Below are 19995 nucleotides of genomic sequence, written 5' to 3'. Positions count from 1 at the left end.
AGCTTAGGCCTCAAAGCGCTCCAAATAAACACTTGCAAATTCTACAAAAGGAGTGTTTCAAAAGAGTTCTATCAAAAGGAACGTTCAAGTCTGTGAGTTGAATGCACTTATCATACCGAAGTTTCCTGGAATGCTTCTGTCTAGTTTTTATGTGAAGACATTTCCTTTTCCAGCATAGGCCTCAAAGCACTCCAAATATCCACTTGCAGATTCTACAAAAAGAGTGTTTCAAAACTGCTCTATCAAAAGCAAGCTTCAACACTGTGAGTAGAATGCACTCATCACAAAGAAGTTTCTGAGAATGCTTCTGTCTAGTTTTTATGTGAAGATATTTCCTTTTCCAACATAGGCCTCAAAGCGCTCCAAATAAACACTTGCAGATTCTACAAAAGGAGTGTTTCAAAACTGCTCTTTCAAGAGGAACGTTCAAGTCTGTGAGTTGAATGCACTCATCACACAGAAGTTTCTGAGAATGCTTCTGTCTAGTTTTTATGTGAAGACATTTCCTTTTCCAGCATAGGCCTCCAAACGCTCCAAATATCCTCTTGCAGATTCTACAAAAAGAGTGTTTCAAAACTGTTCTATCAAAAGGAAGGTTCAACTCTGTGAGTTGAATGAATGCATCGTGAAGAACTTTCTGAGAATGCTTCTCTGTAGTTTTTAGGTGAAGATATTCCAAAACCCAGCACAGGCCTCGAAGTGCTCCAAATAACCACTTGCAGATTTTACCAAAAGAGTGTTTCAAAACTGCTCTTTCTATAGGGAAGTTCAAGTCTGTGAGTTGAATGCACTCAACACAAAGAAGTTTCTGAGAATGCTTCTGTTCAGTTTTTATGTGAAGATATTTCCTTTTCCAGCATAGGCCTCAAACGGCTCCAAATATCCACTTGCAGATTCTACAAAAAGAGTGTTTCCAAACTTCTCTATCAATTGGTAGGTTCAACTCTGTGAGTTGAATGAACTCATCACAAAGAAGTTTCTGAGAATCCTTCTCTCTAGCTTTTATGTGAAGATATTTCCTTTTCCAACATAGGCCTCAAGGTGCTCCGAATAAACACCTGCAGATTCTACAAACTTAATGTTTCAAAACTGTTCTATCAAAAGGAACGTTGAAGTCTGTGAGTGGAATGCACTCATCACAAAGAAGTTTCTCAGAATGCTTCCGTCTAGTTTTTAGGTGAGGAGATTTCATTTCCCAGCATAGGCCTCAAAGCGCTCCAAATATCCACTTGCAGATTCTATAAGAAGAGTGTTTCCAAACTGCTCTTTCAAAAGGAAGCTTCAAGTCTGTGAGTTGAATGCACTCATCACAAAGAAGTTTCTGAGAATGCTTCCGTCTAGTTTCTATATGAAGATATTTCCTTTTTCAACATAGGCCCCAAAGTGCTCCAAATAAACCCTTGCAGATTCTACAAAAGGAGTGTTTCAAAACTGCTCTTTCTATAGGTAAGTTCAAGTCTGTGAGTTGAATGCACTCAACACAAAGAAGTTTCTGAGAATGCTTCTGTTCAGTTTTTATGTGAAGATATCTCCTTTTCCAGCATAGGCCTTAAACGGCTCCAAATATCCACTTGCAGATTCTACAAAAAGAGTGTTTCCAAACTTCTCTATCAATTGGTAGGTTCAACTCTGTGAGTTGAATGAACTCATCACAAAGAAGTTTCTGAGAATTCTTCTCTCTAGTTTTTATGTGAAGATATTTCCTTTTCCAGCATAGGCCTCAAAGCGCTCCAAATAAACACATGCAGATTCTACAAAAGGAGTGTTTCAAAACTGTTCTATCAAAGGGAACGTTCAAGTCTGTGAGTTGAATGTACTCATCACACAGATGTTTCTCAGAATGCTTCTGCCTAGTTTTTAGGTGAAGAGATTTCATTTCCCAGCATAGGCCTCAAAGCGCTCCAAATATCCACTTGCAGAATCTACGAAAAGAGTGTTTCAAAGCTGCTCTTTCAAAAGCAAGGTTCAACTCTGTGTGTTGAATGCACTCATCCGAAAGAAGTTTCTGAGAATGCTTCTGTCTAGTTCTTACGTGAAGATATTTCCTTTTCCAGCTTAGGCCTCAAAGCGCTCCAAATAAACACTTGCAAATTCAACAAAAGGAGTGTTTCAAAAGAGTTCTATCAAAAGGAAAGTTCAAGTCTGTGAGTTGAATGCACTTATCATACCGAAGTTTCCTGGAATGCTTCTGTCTAGTTTTTATGTGAAGACATTTCCTTTTCCAGCATAGGCCTCAAAGCACTCCAAATATCCACTTGCAGATTCTACAAAAAGAGTGTTTCCAAACTTCTCTATCAATTGGTAGGTTCAACTCTGTGAGTTGAATGAACTCATCACAAAGAAGTTTCTGAGAATCCTTCTCTCTAGCTTTTATGTGAAGATATTTCCTTTTCCAACATAGGCCTCAAGGTGCTCCGAATAAACACTTGCAGATTCTACAAACTTAATGTTTCAAAACTGTTCTATCAAAAGGAACGTTGAAGTCTGTGAGTTGAATGCACTCATCACAAAGAAGTTTCTCAGAATGCTTCCGTCTAGTTTTTAGGTGAAGAGATTTCATTTCCCAGCATAGGCCTCAAAGCGCTCCAAATATCCACTTGCAGATTCTATAAGAAGAGTGTTTCCAAACTGCTCTTTCAAAAGGAAGCTTCAAGTCTGTGAGTTGAATGCACTCATCACAAAGTAGTTTCTGAGAATGCTTCCGTCTAGTTTCTATATGAAGATATTTCCTTTTCCAACATAGGCCCCAAAGTGCTCCAAATAAACCCTTGCAGATTCTACAAAAGGAGTGTTTCAAAACTGCTCTTTCTATAGGTAAGTTCAAGTCTGTGAGTTGAATGCACTCAACACAAAGAAGTTTCTGAGAATGCTTCTGTTCAGTTTTTATGTGAAGATATTTCCTTTTCCAGCATAGGCCTCAAACGGCTCCAAATATCCACTTGCAGATTCTACAAAAAGAGTGTTTCCAAACTTCTCTATCAACTGGTAGGTTCAACTCTGTGAGTTGAATGAACTCATCACAAAGAAGTTTCTGAGAATCCTTCTCTCTAGTTTTTATGTGAAGATATTTCCTTTTCCAGCATAGGCCTCAAAGCGCTCCAAATAAACACATGCAGATTCTACAAAAGGAGTGTTTCAAAACTGTTCTATCAAAGGGAACGTTCAAGTGTGTGAGTTGAATGTACTCATCACACAGATGTTTCTCAGAATGCTTCTGTCTAGATTTTAGGTGAAGAGATTTCATTCCCAGCATAGGCCTCAAAGCGCTCCAAATATCCACTTGCAGAATCTACGAAAAGAGTGTTTCAAAGCTGCTCTTTCAAAAGCAAGGTTCAAGTCTGTGTGTTGAATGCACTCATCTGAAAGAAGTTTCTGAGAATGCTTCTGTCTAGTTCTTACGTGAAGATATTTCCTTTTCCAGCTTAGGCCTCAAAGCGCTCCAAATAAACACTTGCAAATTCTACAAAAGGAGTGTTTCAAAAGAGTTCTATCAAAAGGAACGTTCAAGTCTGTGAGTTGAATGCACTTATCATACCGAAGTTTCCTGGAATGCTTCTGTCTAGTTTTTATGTGAAGACATTTCCTTTTCCAGCATAGGCCCCAAAGCACTCCAAATATCCACTTGCAGATTCTACAAAAAGAGTGTTTCCAAACTTCTCTATCAATTGGTAGGTTCAACTCTGTGAGTTGAATGAACTCATCACAAAGAAGTTTCTGAGAATCCTTCTCTCTAACTTTTATGTGAAGATATTTCCTTTTCCAACATAGGCCTCAAGGTGCTCCGAATAAACACTTGCAGATTCTACAAACTTAATGTTTCAAAACTGTTCTATCAAAAGGAACGTTGAAGTCTGTGAGTTGAATGCACTCATCACAAAGAAGTTTCTCAGAATGCTTCCGTCTAGTTTTTAGGTGAAGAGATTTCATTTCCCAGCATAGGCCTCAAAGCGCTCCAAATATCCACTTGCAGATTCTATAAGAAGAGTGTTTCCAAACTGCTCTTTCAAAAGGAAGCTTCAAGTCTGTGAGTTGAATGCACTTATCATACCGAAGTTTCCTGGAATGCTTCTGTCTAGTTTTTATGTGAGGACATTTCCTTTTACAGCATAGGCCTCAAAGCACTCCAAATATCCTCTTGCAGATTCTACAAAAAGAGTGTTTCAAAACTGCTCTATCAAAAGCAAGCTTCAACACTGTAAGTAGAATGCACTCATCACAAAGAAGTTTCTGAGAATGCTTCTGTCTAGTTTTTATGTGAAGAGATTTCCTTTTCCAACACAGGCCTCAAAGCGCTCCAAATAAACACTTGCAGATTCTATAAAAGGAGTGTTTCGAAACTGCTCTTTCAAGACGAACGTTCAAGTCTGTGAGTTGAATGCACTCATCACACAGAAGTTTCTGAGAATGCTTCTGTCTAGTTTTTATGTGAAGATATTTCCTTTTCCAGCATAGGCCTCAAAACGCTCCAAATATCCTCTTGCAGATTCTACAAAAAGAGTGTTTCAAAACTGTTCTATCAAAAGGAAGGTTCAACTCTGTGAGTTGAATGACTGCATCGTGAAGAACTTTCTGAGAATGCTTCTCTGTAGTTTTTAGGTGAAGATATTCCAAAACCCAGCACTGGCCTCGAAGTGCTCCCAATAACCACTTGCAGATTTTACCAAAAGAGTGTTTCAAAACTGCTCTTTCTATAGGTAAGTTCAAGTCTGTGAGTTGAATGCACTCAACACAAAGAAGTTTCTGAGAATGCTTCTGTTCAGTTTTTATGTGAAGATATTCCCTTTTCCAGCATAGGCCTCAAACGGCTCCAAATATCCACTTGCAGATTCTACAAAAAGAGTGTTTCCAAACTTCTCTATCAATTGGTAGGTTCAACTCTGTGAGTTGAATGAACTCATCACAAAGAAGTTTCTGAGAATCCTTCTCTCTAGCTTTTATGTGAAGATATTTCCTTTTCCAACATAGGCCTCAAGGTGCTCCGAATAAACACCTGCAGATTCTACAAACTTAATGTTTCAAAACTGTTCTATCAAAAGGAACGTGGAAGTCTGTGAGTTGAATGCACTCATCACAAAGAAGTTTCTCAGAATGCTTCCGTCTAGTTTTTAGGTGAAGAGATTTCATTTCCCAGCATAGGCCTCAAAGCGCTCCAAATATCCACTTGCAGATTCTATAAGAAGAGTGTTTCCAAACTGCTCTTTCAAAAGGAAGCTTCAAGTCTGTGAGTTGAATGCACTCATCACAAAGAAGTTTCTGAGAATGCTTCCGTCTAGTTTCTATATGAAGATATTTCCTTTTCCAACATAGGCCCCAAAGTGCTCCAAATAAACCCTTGCAGATTCTACAAAAGGAGTGTTTCAAAACTGCTCTTTCTATAGGTAAGTTCAAGTCTGTGAGTTGAATGCACTCAACACAAAGAAGTTTCTGAGAATGCTTCTGTTCAGTTTTTATGTGAAGATATTTCCTTTTCCAGCATAGGCCTCAAACGGCTCCAAATATCCACTTGCAGATTCTACAAAAAGAGTGTTTCCAAACTTCTCTATCAACTGGTAGGTTCAACTCTGTGAGTTGAATGAACTCATCACAAAGAAGTTTCTGAGAATCCTTCTCTCTAGTTTTTATGTGAAGATATTTCCTTTTCCAGCATAGGCCTCAAAGCGCTCCAAATAAACACATGCAGATTCTACAAAAGGAGTGTTTCAAAACTGTTCTATCAAAGGGAACGTTCAAGTGTGTGAGTTGAATGTACTCATCACACAGATGTTTCTCAGAATGCTTCTGTCTAGATTTTAGGTGAAGAGATTTCATTCCCAGCATAGGCCTCAAAGCGCTCCAAATATCCACTTGCAGAATCTACGAAAAGAGTGTTTCAAAGCTGCTCTTTCAAAAGCAAGGTTCAAGTCTGTGTGTTGAATGCACTCATCTGAAAGAAGTTTCTGAGAATGCTTCTGTCTAGTTCTTACGTGAAGATATTTCCTTTTCCAGCTTAGGCCTCAAAGCGCTCCAAATAAACACTTGCAAATTCTACAAAAGGAGTGTTTCAAAAGAGTTCTATCAAAAGGAACGTTCAAGTCTGTGAGTTGAATGCACTTATCATACCGAAGTTTCCTGGAATGCTTCTGTCTAGTTTTTATGTGAAGACACTTCCTTTTACAGCATAGGCCTCAAAGCACTCCAACTATCCACTTGCAGATTCTACAAAAAGAGTGTTTCAAAACTGCTCTATCAAAAGCAAGCTTCAACACTGTGAGTAGAATGCACTCATCACAAAGAAGTTTCTGAGAATGCTTCTGTCTAGTTTTTATGTGAAGAGATTTCCTTTTCCAACATAGGCCTCAAAGCGCTCCAAATAAACACTTGCAGATTCTACAAAAGGAGTGTTTCGAAACTGCTCTTTCAAGAGGAACGTTCAAGTCTGTGAGTTGAATGCCCTCATAACACAGAAGTTTCTGAGAATGCTTCTGTCTAGTTTTTATGTGAAGATATTTCCTTTTCCAGCATAGGCCTCAAAACGCTCCAAATATCCTCTTGCAGATAATACCAAAAGAGGGTTTCAAAACTGTTCTATCAAAAGGAAGGTTCAACTCTGTGAGTTGAATGAATGCATCGTGAAGAACTTTCTGAGAATGCTTCTCTGTAGTTTTTAGGTGAAGATATTCCAAAACCCAGCACAGGCCTCGAAGTGCTCCAAATAACCACTTGCAGATTTTACCAAAAGAGTGTTTCAAAACTGCTCTTTCTACAGGTAAGTTCAAGTCTGTGAGTTGAATGCACTCAACACAAAGAAGTTTCTGAGAATGCTTCTGTTCAGTTTTTATGTGAAGATATTTCCTTTTCCAGCATAGGCCTCAAACGGCTCCAAATATCCACTTGCAGATTCTACAAAAAGAGTGTTTCCAAACTTCTCTATCAATTGGTAGGTTCAACTCTGTGAGTTGAATGAACTCATCACAAAGAAGTTTCTGAGAATCCTTCTCTCTAGCTTTTATGTGAAGATATTTCCTTTTCCAACATAGGCCTCAAGGTGCTAGGAATAAACACCTGCAGATTCTACAAACTTAATGTTTCAAAACTGTTCTATCAAAAGGAACGTTGAAGTCTGTGAGTTGAATGCACTCATCACAAAGAAGTTTCTCAGAATGCTTCCGTCTAGTTTTTAGGTGAAGAGATTTCATTTCCCAGCATAGGCCTCAAAGCGCTCCAAATATCCACTTGCAGATTCTATAAGAAGAGTGTTTCCAAACTGCTCTTTCAAAAGGAAGCTTCAAGTCTGTGAGTTGAATGCACTCATCACAAAGAAGTTTCTGAGAATGCTTCCGTCTAGTTTCTATATGAAGATATTTCCTTTTCCAACATAGGCCCCAAAGTGCTCCAAATAAACCCTTGCAGATTCTACAAAAGGAGTGTTTCAAAACTGCTCTTTCTATAGGTAAGTTCAAGTCTGTGAGTTGAATGCACTCAACACAAAGAAGTTTCTGAGAATGCTTCTGTTCAGTTTTTATGTGAAGATATATCCTTTTCCAGCATAGGCCTTAAACGGCTCCAAATATCCACTTGCAGATTCTACAAAAAGAGTGTTTCCAAACTTCTCTATCAATTGGTAGGTTCAACTCTGTGAGTTGAATGAACTCATCACAAAGAAGTTTCTGAGAATCCTTCTCTCTAGTTTTTATGTGAAGATATTTCCTTTTCCAGCATAGGCCTCAAAGCGCTCTAAATAAACACATGCAGATTCTACAAAAGGAGTGTTTCAAAACTGTTCTATCAAAGGGAACGTTCAAGTCTGTGAGTTGAATGTACTCATCACACAGATGTTTCTCAGAATGCTTCTGCCTAGTTTTTAGGTGAAGAGATTTCATTTCCCAGCATAGGCCTCAAAGCGCTCCAAATATCCACTTGCAGAATCTACGAAAAGAGTGTTTCAAAGCTGCTCTTTCAAAAGCAAGGTTCAAGTCTGTGTGTTGAATGCACTCATCCGAAAGAAGTTTCTGAGAATGCTTCTGTCTAGTTCTTACGTGAAGATATTTCCTTTTCCAGCTTAGGCCTCAAAGCGCTCCAAATAAACACTTGCAAATTCTACAAAAGGAGTGTTTCAAAAGAGTTCTATCAAAAGGAACGTTCAAGTCTGTGAGTTGAATGCACTTATCATACCGAAGTTTCCTGGAATGCTTCTGTCTAGTTTTTATGTGAAGACATTTCCTTTTCCAGCATAGGCCTCAAAGCACTCCAAATATCCACTTGCAGATTCTACAAAAAGAGTGTTTCAAAACTGCTCTATCAAAAGCAAGCTTCAACACTGTGAGTAGAATGCACTCATCACAAAGAAGTTTCTGAGAATGCTTCTGTCTAGTTTTTATGTGAAGATATTTCCTTTTCCAACATAGGCCTCAAAGCGCTCCAAATAAACACTTGCAGATTCTACAAAAGGAGTGTTTCAAAACTGCTCTTTCAAGAGGAACGTTCAAGTCTGTGAGTTGAATGCACTCATCGCACAGAAGTTTCTGAGAATGCTTCTGTCTAGTTTTTATGTGAAGACATTTCCTTTTCCAGCATAGGCCTCAAAACGCTCCAAATATCCTCTTGCAGATTCTACAAAAAGAGTGTTTCAAAACTGTTCTATCAAAAGGAAGGTTCAACTCTGTGAGTTGAATGAATGCATCGTGAAGAACTTTCTGAGAATGCTTCTCTGTAGTTTTTAGGTGAAGATATTCCAAAACCCAGCACAGGCCTCGAAGTGCTCCAAATAACCACTTGCAGATTTTACCAAAAGAGTGTTTCAAAACTGCTCTTTCTATAGGGAAGTTCAAGTCTGTGAGTTGAATGCACTCAACACAAAGAAGTTTCTGAGAATGCTTCTGTTCAGTTTTTATGTGAAGATATTCCCTTTTCCAGCATAGGCCTCAAACGGCTCCAAATATCCACTTGCAGAATCTACGAAAAGAGTGTTTCAAAGCTGCTCTTTCAAAAGCAAGGTTCAAGTCTGTGTGTTGAATGCACTCATCTGAAAGAAGTTTCTGAGAATGCTTCTGTCTAGTTCTTACGTGAAGATATTTCCTTTTCCAGCTTAGGCCTCAAAGCGCTCCAAATAAACACTTGCAAATTCTACAAAAGGAGTGTTTCAAAAGAGTTCTATCAAAAGGAACGTTCAAGTCTGTGAGTTGAATGCACTTATCATACCGAAGTTTCCTGGAATGCTTCTGTCTAGTTTTTATGTGAAGACATTTCCTTTTCCAGCATAGGCCTCAAAGCACTCCAAATATCCACTTGCAGATTCTACAAAAAGAGTGTTTCCAAACTTCTCTATCAATTGGTAGGTTCAACTCTGTGAGTTGAATGAACTCATCACAAAGAAGTTTCTGAGAATCCTTCTCTCTAACTTTTATGTGAAGATATTTCCTTTTCCAACATAGGCCTCAAGGTGCTCCGAATAAACACTTGCAGATTCTACAAACTTAATGTTTCAAAACTGTTCTATCAAAAGGAACGTTGAAGTCTGTGAGTTGAATGCACTCATCACAAAGAAGTTTCTCAGAATGCTTCCGTCTAGTTTTTAGGTGAAGAGATTTCATTTCCCAGCATAGGCCTCAAAGCGCTCCAAATATCCACTTGCAGATTCTATAAGAAGAGTGTTTCCAAACTGCTCTTTCAAAAGGAAGCTTCAAGTCTGTGAGTTGAATGCACTCATCACAAAGAAGTTTCTGAGAATGCTTCCGTCTAGTTTCTATATGAAGATATTTCCTTTTCCAACATAGGCCCCAAAGTGCTCCAAATAAACCCTTGCAGATTCTACAAAAGGAGTGTTTCAAAACTGCTCTTTCTATAGGTAAGTTCAAGTCTGTGAGTTGAATGCACTCAACACAAAGAAGTTTCTGAGAATGCTTCTGTTCAGTTTTTATGTGAAGATATTTCCTTTTCCAGCATAGGCCTCAAACGGCTCCAAATATCCACTTGCAGATTCTACAAAAAGAGTGTTTCCAAACTTCTCTATCAACTGGTAGGTTCAACTCTGTGAGTTGAATGAACTCATCACAAAGAAGTTTCTGAGAATCCTTCTCTCTAGTTTTTATGTGAAGATATTTCCTTTTCCAACATAGGCCTCAAAGCGCTCCAAATAAACACATGCAGATTCTACAAACGGAGTGTTTCAAAACTGTTCTATCAAAGGGAACGTTCAAGTCTGTGAGTTGAATGTACTCATCACACAGATGTTTCTCAGAATGCTTCTGTCTAGTTTTTAGGTGAAGAGATTTCATTCCCAGCATAGGCCTCAAAGCGCTCCAAATATCCACTTGCAGAATCTACGAAAAGAGTGTTTCAAAGCTGCTCTTTCAAAAGCAAGGTTCAAGTCTGTGTGTTGAATGCACTCATCTGAAAGAAGTTTCTGAGAATGCTTCTGTCTAGTTCTTACGTGAAGATATTTCCTTTTCCAGCTTAGGCCTCAAAGCGCTCCAAATAAACACTTGCAAATTCTACAAAAGGAGTGTTTCAAAAGAGTTCTATCAAAAGGAACGTTCAAGTCTGTGAGTTGAATGCACTTATCATACCGAAGTTTCCTGGAATGCTTCTGTCTAGTTTTTATGTGAGGACATTTCCTTTTACAGCATAGGCCTCAAAGCACTCCAAATATCCACTTGCAGATTCTACAAAAAGAGTGTTTCAAAACTGCTCTATCAAAAGCAAGCTTCAACACTGTGAGTAGAATGCACTCATCACAAAGAAGTTTCTGAGAATGCTTCTGTCTAGTTTTTATGTGAAGAGATTTCCTTTTCCAACACAGGCCTCAAAGCGCTCCCAATAAACACTTGCAGATTCTATAAAAGGAGTGTTTCGAAACTGCTCTTTCAAGACGAACGTTCAAGTCTGTGAGTTGAATGCACTCATCACACAGAAGTTTCTGAGAATGCTTCTGTCTAGTTTTTATGTGAAGATATTTCCTTTTCCAGCATAGGCCTCAAAACGCTCCAAATATCCTCTTGCAGATTCTACAAAAAGAGTGTTTCAAAACTGTTCTATCAAAAGGAAGGTTCAACTCTGTGAGTTGAATGACTGCATCGTGAAGAACTTTCTGAGAATGCTTCTCTGTAGTTTTTAGGTGAAGATATTCCAAAACCCAGCACTGGCCTCGAAGTGCACCCAATAACCACTTGCAGATTTTACCAAAAGAGTGTTTCAAAACTGCTCTTTCTATAGGTAAGTTCAAGTCTGTGAGTTGAATGCACTCAACACAAAGAAGTTTCTGAGAATGCTTCTGTTCAGTTTTTATGTGAAGATATTCCCTTTTCCAGCATAGGCCTCAAACGGCTCCAAATATCCACTTGCAGATTCTACAAAAAGAGTGTTTCCAAACTTCTCTATCAATTGGTAGGTTCAACTCTGTGAGTTGAATGAACTCATCACAAAGAAGTTTCTGAGAATCCTTCTCTCTAGCTTTTATGTGAAGATATTTCCTTTTCCAACATAGGCCTCAAGGTGCTCCGAATAAACACTTGCAGATTCTACAAACTTAATGTTTCAAAACTGTTCTATCAAAAGGAACGTTGAAGTCTGTGAGTTGAATGCACTCATCACAAAGAAGTTTCTCAGAATGCTTCCGTCTAGTTTTTAGGTGAAGAGATTTCATTTCCCAGCATAGGCCTCAAAGCGCTCCAAATATCCACTTGCAGATTCTATAAGAAGAGTGTTTCCAAACTGCTCTTTCAAAAGGAAGCTTCAAGTCTGTGAGTTGAATGCACTCATCACAAAGAAGTTTCTGAGAATGCTTCCGTCTAGTTTCTATATGAAGATATTTCCTTTTCCAACATAGGCCCCAAAGTGCTCCAAATAAACCCTTGCAGATTCTACAAAAGGAGTGTTTCAAAACTGCTCTTTCTATAGGTAAGTTCAAGTCTGTGAGTTGAATGCACTCAACACAAAGAAGTTTCTGAGAATGCTTCTGTTCAGTTTTTATGTGAAGATATTTCCTTTTCCAGCATAGGCCTCAAACGGCTCCAAATATCCACTTGCAGATTCTACAAAAAGAGTGTTTCCAAACTTCTCTATCAACTGGTAGGTTCAACTCTGTGAGTTGAATGAACTCATCACAAAGAAGTTTCTGAGAATCCTTCTCTCTAGTTTTTATGTGAAGATATTTCCTTTTCCAACATAGGCCTCAAAGCGCTCCAAATAAACACATGCAGATTCTACAAACGGAGTGTTTCAAAACTGTTCTATCAAAGGGAACGTTCAAGTCTGTGAGTTGAATGTACTCATCACACAGATGTTTCTCAGAATGCTTCTGTCTAGTTTTTAGGTGAAGAGATTTCATTCCCAGCATAGGCCTCAAAGCGCTCCAAATATCCACTTGCAGAATCTACGAAAAGAGTGTTTCAAAGCTGCTCTTTCAAAAGCAAGGTTCAAGTCTGTGTGTTGAATGCACTCATCTGAAAGAAGTTTCTGAGAATGCTTCTGTCTAGTTCTTACGTGAAGATATTTCCTTTTCCAGCTTAGGCCTCAAAGCGCTCCAAATAAACACTTGCAAATTCTACAAAAGGAGTGTTTCAAAAGAGTTCTATCAAAAGGAACGTTCAAGTCTGTGAGTTGAATGCACTTATCATACCGAAGTTTCCTGGAATGCTTCCGTCTAGTTTTTATGTGAGGACATTTCCTTTTCCAGCATAGGCCTCAAAGCACTCCAAATATCCACTTGCAGATTCTACAAAAAGAGTGTTTCAAAACTGCTCTATCAAAAGCAAGCTTCAACACTGTGAGTAGAATGCACTCATCACAAAGAAGTTTCTGAGAATGCTTCTGTCTAGTTTTTATGTGAAGAGATTTCCTTTTCCAACACAGGCCTCAAAGCGCTCCAAATAAACACTTGCAGATTCTATAAAAGGAGTGTTTCGAAACTGCTCTTTCAAGACGAACGTTCAAGTCTGTGAGTTGAATGCACTCATCACACAGAAGTTTCTGAGAATGCTTCTGTCTAGTTTTTATGTGAAGATATTTCCTTTTCCAGCATAGGCCTCAAAACGCTCCAAATATCCTCTTGCAGATTCTACAAAAAGAGTGTTTCAAAACTGTTCTATCAAAAGGAAGGTTCAACTCTGTGAGTTGAATGACTGCATCGTGAAGAACTTTCTGAGAATGCTTCTCTGTAGTTTTTAGGTGAAGATATTCCAAAACCCAGCACAGGCCTCGAAGTGCTCCAAATAACCACTTGCAGATTTTACCAAAAGAGTGTTTCAAAACTGCTCTTTCTATAGGTAAGTTCAAGTCTGTGAGTTGAATGCACTCAACACAAAGAAGTTTCTGAGAATGCTTCTGTTCAGTTTTTATGTGAAGATATTCCCTTTTCCAGCATAGGCCTCAAACGGCTCCAAATATCCACTTGCAGATTCTACAAAAAGAGTGTTTCCAAACTTCTCTATCAATTGGTAGGTTCAACTCTGTGAGTTGAATGAACTCATCACAAAGAAGTTTCTGAGAATCCTTCTCTCTAGCTTTTATGTGAAGATATTTCCTTTTCCAACATAGGCCTCAAGGTGCTCCGAATAAACACTTGCAGATTCTACAAACTTAATGTTTCAAAACTGTTCTATCAAAAGGAACGTTGAAGTCTGTGAGTTGAATGCACTCATCACAAAGAAGTTTCTCAGAATGCTTCCGTCTAGTTTTTAGGTGAAGAGATTTCATTTCCCAGCATAGGCCTCAAAGCGCTCCAAATATCCACTTGCAGATTCTATAAGAAGAGTGTTTCCAAACTGCTCTTTCAAAAGGAAGCTTCAAGTCTGTGAGTTGAATGCACTCATCACAAAGAAGTTTCTGAGAATGCTTCCGTCTAGTTTCTATATGAAGATATTTCCTTTTCCAACATAGGCCCCAAAGTGCTCCAAATAAACCCTTGCAGATTCTACAAAAGGAGTGTTTCAAAACTGCTCTTTCTATAGGTAAGTTCAAGTCTGTGAGTTGAATGCACTCAACACAAAGAAGTTTCTGAGAATGCTTCTGTTCAGTTTTTATGTGAAGATATTTCCTTTTCCAGCATAGGCCTCAAACGGCTCCAAATATCCACTTGCAGATTCTACAAAAACAGTGTTTCCAAACTTCTCTATCAATTGGTAGGTTCAACTCTGTGAGTTGAATGAACTCATCACAAAGAAGTTTCTGAGAATCCTTCTCTCTAGTTTTTATGTGAAGATATTTCCTTTTCCAGCATAGGCCTCAAAGCGCTCCAAATAAACACATGCAGATTCTACAAAAGGAGTGTTTCAAAACTGTTCTATCAAAGGGAACGTTCAAGTGTGTGAGTTGAATGTACTCATCACACAGATGTTTCTCAGAATGCTTCTGTCTAGATTTTAGGTGAAGAGATTTCATTCCCAGCATAGGCCTCAAAGCGCTCCAAATATCCACTTGCAGAATCTACGAAAAGAGTGTTTCAAAGCTGCTCTTTCAAAAGCAAGGTTCAAGTCTGTGTGTTGAATGCACTCATCTGAAAGAAGTTTCTGAGAATGCTTCTGTCTAGTTCTTACGTGAAGATATTTCCTTTTCCAGCTTAGGCCTCAAAGCGCTCCAAATAAACACTTGCAAATTCTACAAAAGGAGTGTTTCAAAAGAGTTCTATCAAAAGGAACGTTCAAGTCTGTGAGTTGAATGCACTTATCATACCGAAGTTTCCTGGAATGCTTCTGTCTAGTTTTTATGTGAGGACATTTCCTTTTCCAGCATAGGCCTCAAAGCACTCCAAATATCCACTTGCAGATTCTACAAAAAGAGTGTTTCAAAACTGCTCTATCAAAAGCAAGCTTCAACACTGTGAGTAGAATGCACTCATCACAAAGAAGTTTCTGAGAATGCTTCTGTCTAGTTTTTATGTGAAGAGATTTCCTTTTCCAACACAGGCCTCAAAGCGCTCCAAATAAACACTTGCAGATTCTATAAAAGGAGTGTTTCGAAACTGCTCTTTCAAGACGAACGTTCAAGTCTGTGAGTTGAATGCACTCATCACACAGAAGTTTCTGAGAATGCTTCTGTCTAGTTTTTATGTGAAGATATTTCCTTTTCCAGCATAGGCCTCAAAACGCTCCAAATATCCTCTTGCAGATTCTACAAAAAGAGTGTTTCAAAACTGTTCTATCAAAAGGAAGGTTCAACTCTGTGAGTTGAATGACTGCATCGTGAAGAACTTTCTGAGAATGCTTCTCTGTAGTTTTTAGGTGAAGATATTCCAAAACCCAGCACAGGCCTCGAAGTGCTCCAAATAACCACTTGCAGATTTTACCAAAAGAGTGTTTCAAAACTGCTCTTTCTATAGGTAAGTTCAAGTCTGTGAGTTGAATGCACTCAACACAAAGAAGTTTCTGAGAATGCTTCTGTTCAGTTTTTATGTGAAGATATTTCCTTTTCCAGCATAGGCCTCAAACGGCTCCAAATATCCACTTGCAGATTCTACAAAAAGAGTGTTTCCAAACTTCTCTATCAACTGGTAGGTTCAACTCTGTGAGTTGAATGAACTCATCACAAAGAAGTTTCTGAGAATCCTTCTCTCTAGTTTTTATGTGAAGATATTTCCTTTTCCAGCATAGACCTCAAAGCGCTCCAAATAAACACATGCAGATTCTACAAAAGGAGTGTTTCAAAACTGTTCTATCAAAGGGAACGTTCAAGTGTGTGAGTTGAATGTACTCATCACACAGATGTTTCTCAGAATGCTTCTGTCTAGATTTTAGGTGAAGAGATTTCATTCCCAGCATAGGCCTCAAAGCGCTCCAAATATCCACTTGCAGAATCTACGAAAAGAGTGTTTCAAAGCTGCTCTTTCAAAAGCAAGGTTCAAGTCTGTGTGTTGAATGCACTCATCTGAAAGAAGTTTCTGAGAATGCTTCTGTCTAGTTCTTACGTGAAGATATTTCCTTTTCCAGCTTAGGCCTCAAAGCGCTCCAAATAAACACTTGCAAATTCTACAAAAGGAGTGTTTCAAAAGAGTTCTATCAAAAGGAACGTTCAAGTCTGTGAGTTGAATGCACTTATCATACCGAAGTTTCCTGGAATGCTTCTGTCTAGTTTTTATGTGAAGACATTTCCTTTTCCAGCATAGGCCTCAAAGCACTCCAAATATCCACTTGCAGATTCTACAAAAAGAGTGTTTCCAAACTTCTCTATCAATTGGTAGGTTCAACTCTGTGAGTTGAATGAACTCATCACAAAGAAGTTTCTGAGAATCCTTCTCTCTAACTTTTATGTGAAGATATTTCCTTTTCCAACATAGGCCTCAAGGTGCTCCGAATAAACACTTGCAGATTCTACAAACTTAATGTTTCAAAACTGTTCTATCAAAAGGAACGTTGAAGTCTGTGAGTTGAATGCACTCATCACAAAGAAGTTTCTCAGAATGCTTCCGTCTAGTTTTTAGGTGAAGAGATTTCATTTCCCAGCATAGGCCTCAAAGCGCTCCAAATATCCACTTGCAGATTCTATAAGAAGAGTGTTTCCAAACTGCTCTTTCAAAAGGAAGCTTCAAGTCTGTGAGTTGAATGCACTCATCACAAAGTAGTTTCTGAGAATGCTTCCGTCTAGTTTCTATATGAAGATATTTCCTTTTCCAACATAGGCCCCAAAGTGCTCCAAATAAACCCTTGCAGATTCTAGAAAAGGAGTGTTTCAAAACTGCTCTTTCTATAGGTAAGTTCAAGTCTGTGAGTTGAATGCACTCAACACAAAGAAGTTTCTGAGAATGCTTCTGTTCAGTTTTTATGTGAAGATATTTCCTTTTCCAGCATAGGCCTCAAACGGCTCCAAATATCCACTTGCAGATTCTACAAAAAGAGTGTTTCCAAACTTCTCTATCAACTGGTAGGTTCAACTCTGTGAGTTGAATGAACTCATCACAAAGAAGTTTCTGAGAATCCTTCTCTCTAGTTTTTATGTGAAGATATTTCCTTTTCCAACATAGGCCTCAAAGCGCTCCAAATAAACACATGCAGATTCTACAAACGGAGTGTTTCAAAACTGTTCTATCAAAGGGAACGTTCAAGTCTGTGAGTTGAATGTACTCATCACACAGATGTTTCTCAGAATGCTTCTGTCTAGTTTTTAGGTGAAGAGATTTCATTCCCAGCATAGGCCTCAAAGCGCTCCAAATATCCACTTGCAGAATCTACGAAAAGAGTGTTTCAAAGCTGCTCTTTCAAAAGCAAGGTTCAAGTCTGTGTGTTGAATGCACTCATCTGAAAGAAGTTTCTGAGAATGCTTCTGTCTAGTTCTTACGTGAAGATATTTCCTTTTCCAGCTTAGGCCTCAAAGCGCTCCAAATAAACACTTGCAAATTCTACAAAAGGAGTGTTTCAAAAGAGTTCTATCAAAAGGAACGTTCAAGTCTGTGAGTTGAATGCACTTATCATACCGAAGTTTCCTGGAATGCTTCTGTCTAGTTTTTATGTGAGGACATTTCCTTTTACAGCATAGGCCTCAAAGCACTCCAAATATCCACTTGCAGATTCTACAAAAAGAGTGTTTCAAAACTGCTCTATCAAAAGCAAGCTTCAACACTGTGAGTAGAATGCACTCATCACAAAGAAGTTTCTGAGAATGCTTCTGTCTAGTTTTTATGTGAAGAGATTTCCTTTTCCAACACAGGCCTCAAAGCGCTCCAAATAAACACTTGCAGATTCTATAAAAGGAGTGTTTCGAAACTGCTCTTTCAAGACGAACGTTCAAGTCTGTGAGTTGAATGCACTCATCACACAGAAGTTTCTGAGAATGCTTCTGTCTAGTTTTTATGTGAAGATATTTCCTTTTCCAGCATAGGCCTCAAAACGCTCCAAATATCCTCTTGCAGATTCTACAAAAAGAGTGTTTCAAAACTGTTCTATCAAAAGGAAGGTTCAACTCTGTGAGTTGAATGACTGCATCGTGAAGAACTTTCTGAGAATGCTTCTCTGTAGTTTTTAGGTGAAGATATTCCAAAACCCAGCACAGGCCTCGAAGTGCTCCAAATAACCACTTGCAGATTTTACCAAAAGAGTGTTTCAAAACTGCTCTTTCTATAGGTAAGTTCAAGTCTGTGAGTTGAATGCACTCAACACAAAGAAGTTTCTGAGAATGCTTCTGTTCAGTTTTTATGTGAAGATATTCCCTTTTCCAGCATAGGCCTCAAACGGCTCCAAATATCCACTTGCAGATTCTACAAAAAGAGTGTTTCCAAACTTCTCTATCAATTGGTAGGTTCAACTCTGTGAGTTGAATGAACTCATCACAAAGAAGTTTCTGAGAATCCTTCTCTCTAGCTTTTATGTGAAGATATTTCCTTTTCCAACATAGGCCTCAAGGTGCTCCGAATAAACACTTGCAGATTCTACAAACTTAATGTTTCAAAACTGTTCTATCAAAAGGAACGTTGAAGTCTGTGAGTTGAATGCACTCATCACAAAGAAGTTTCTCAGAATGCTTCCGTCTAGTTTTTAGGTGAAGAGATTTCATTTCCCAGCATAGGCCTCAAAGCGCTCCAAATATCCACTTGCAGATTCTATAAGAAGAGTGTTTCCAAACTGCTCTTTCAAAAGGAAGCTTCAAGTCTGTGAGTTGAATGCACTCATCACAAAGAAGTTTCTGAGAATGCTTCCGTCTAGTTTCTATATGAAGATATTTCCTTTTCCAACATAGGCCCCAAAGTGCTCCAAATAAACCCTTGCAGATTCTACAAAAGGAGTGTTTCAAAACTGCTCTTTCTATAGGTAAGTTCAAGTCTGTGAGTTGAATGCACTCAACACAAAGAAGTTTCTGAGAATGCTTCTGTTCAGTTTTTATGTGAAGATATTTCCTTTTCCAGCATAGGCCTCAAACGGCTCCAAATATCCACTTGCAGATTCTACAAAAAGAGTGTTTCCAAACTTCTCTATCAACTGGTAGGTTCAACTCTGTGAGTTGAATGAACTCATCACAAAGAAGTTTCTGAGAATCCTTCTCTCTAGTTTTTATGTGAAGATATTTCCTTTTCCAACATAGGCCTCAAAGCGCTCCAAATAAACACATGCAGATTCTACAAACGGAGTGTTTCAAAACTGTTCTATCAAAGGGAACGTTCAAGTCTGTGAGTTGAATGTACTCATCACACAGATGTTTCTCAGAATGCTTCTGTCTAGTTTTTAGGTGAAGAGATTTCATTCCCAGCATAGGCCTCAAAGCGCTCCAAATATCCACTTGCAGAATCTACGAAAAGAGTGTTTCAAAGCTGCTCTTTCAAAAGCAAGGTTCAAGTCTGTGTGTTGAATGCACTCATCTGAAAGAAGTTTCTGAGAATGCTTCTGTCTAGTTCTTACGTGAAGATATTTCCTTTTCCAGCTTAGGCCTCAAAGCGCTCCAAATAAACACTTGCAAATTCTACAAAAGGAGTGTTTCAAAAGAGTTCTATCAAAAGGAACGTTCAAGTCTGTGAGTTGAATGCACTTATCATACCGAAGTTTCCTGGAATGCTTCTGTCTAGTTTTTATGTGAGGACATTTCCTTTTCCAGCATAGGCCTCAAAGCACTCCAAATATCCACTTGCAGATTCTACAAAAAGAGTGTTTCAAAACTGCTCTATCAAAAGCAAGCTTCAACACTGTGAGTAGAATGCACTCATCACAAAGAAGTTTCTGAGAATGCTTCTGTCTAGTTTTTATGTGAAGAGATTTCCTTTTCCAACACAGGCCTCAAAGCGCTCCAAATAAACACTTGCAGATTCTATAAAAGGAGTGTTTCGAAACTGCTCTTTCAAGACGAACGTTCAAGTCTGTGAGTTGAATGCACTCATCACACAGAAGTTTCTGAGAATGCTTCTGTCTAGTTTTTATGTGAAGATATTTCCTTTTCCAGCATAGGCCTCAAAACGCTCCAAATATCCTCTTGCAGATTCTACAAAAAGAGTGTTTCAAAACTGTTCTATCAAAAGGAAGGTTCAACTCTGTGAGTTGAATGACTGCATCGTGAAGAACTTTCTGAGAATGCTTCTCTGTAGTTTTTAGGTGAAGATATTCCAAA

Source organism: Pongo abelii, chromosome 17 (genome assembly GCF_028885655.2).
Source record: "Pongo abelii isolate AG06213 chromosome 17, NHGRI_mPonAbe1-v2.0_pri, whole genome shotgun sequence".
NCBI classification, from domain to species: Eukaryota; Metazoa; Chordata; class Mammalia; order Primates; family Hominidae; genus Pongo; species Pongo abelii.
This window is presented reverse-complemented; position numbering follows the sequence as displayed.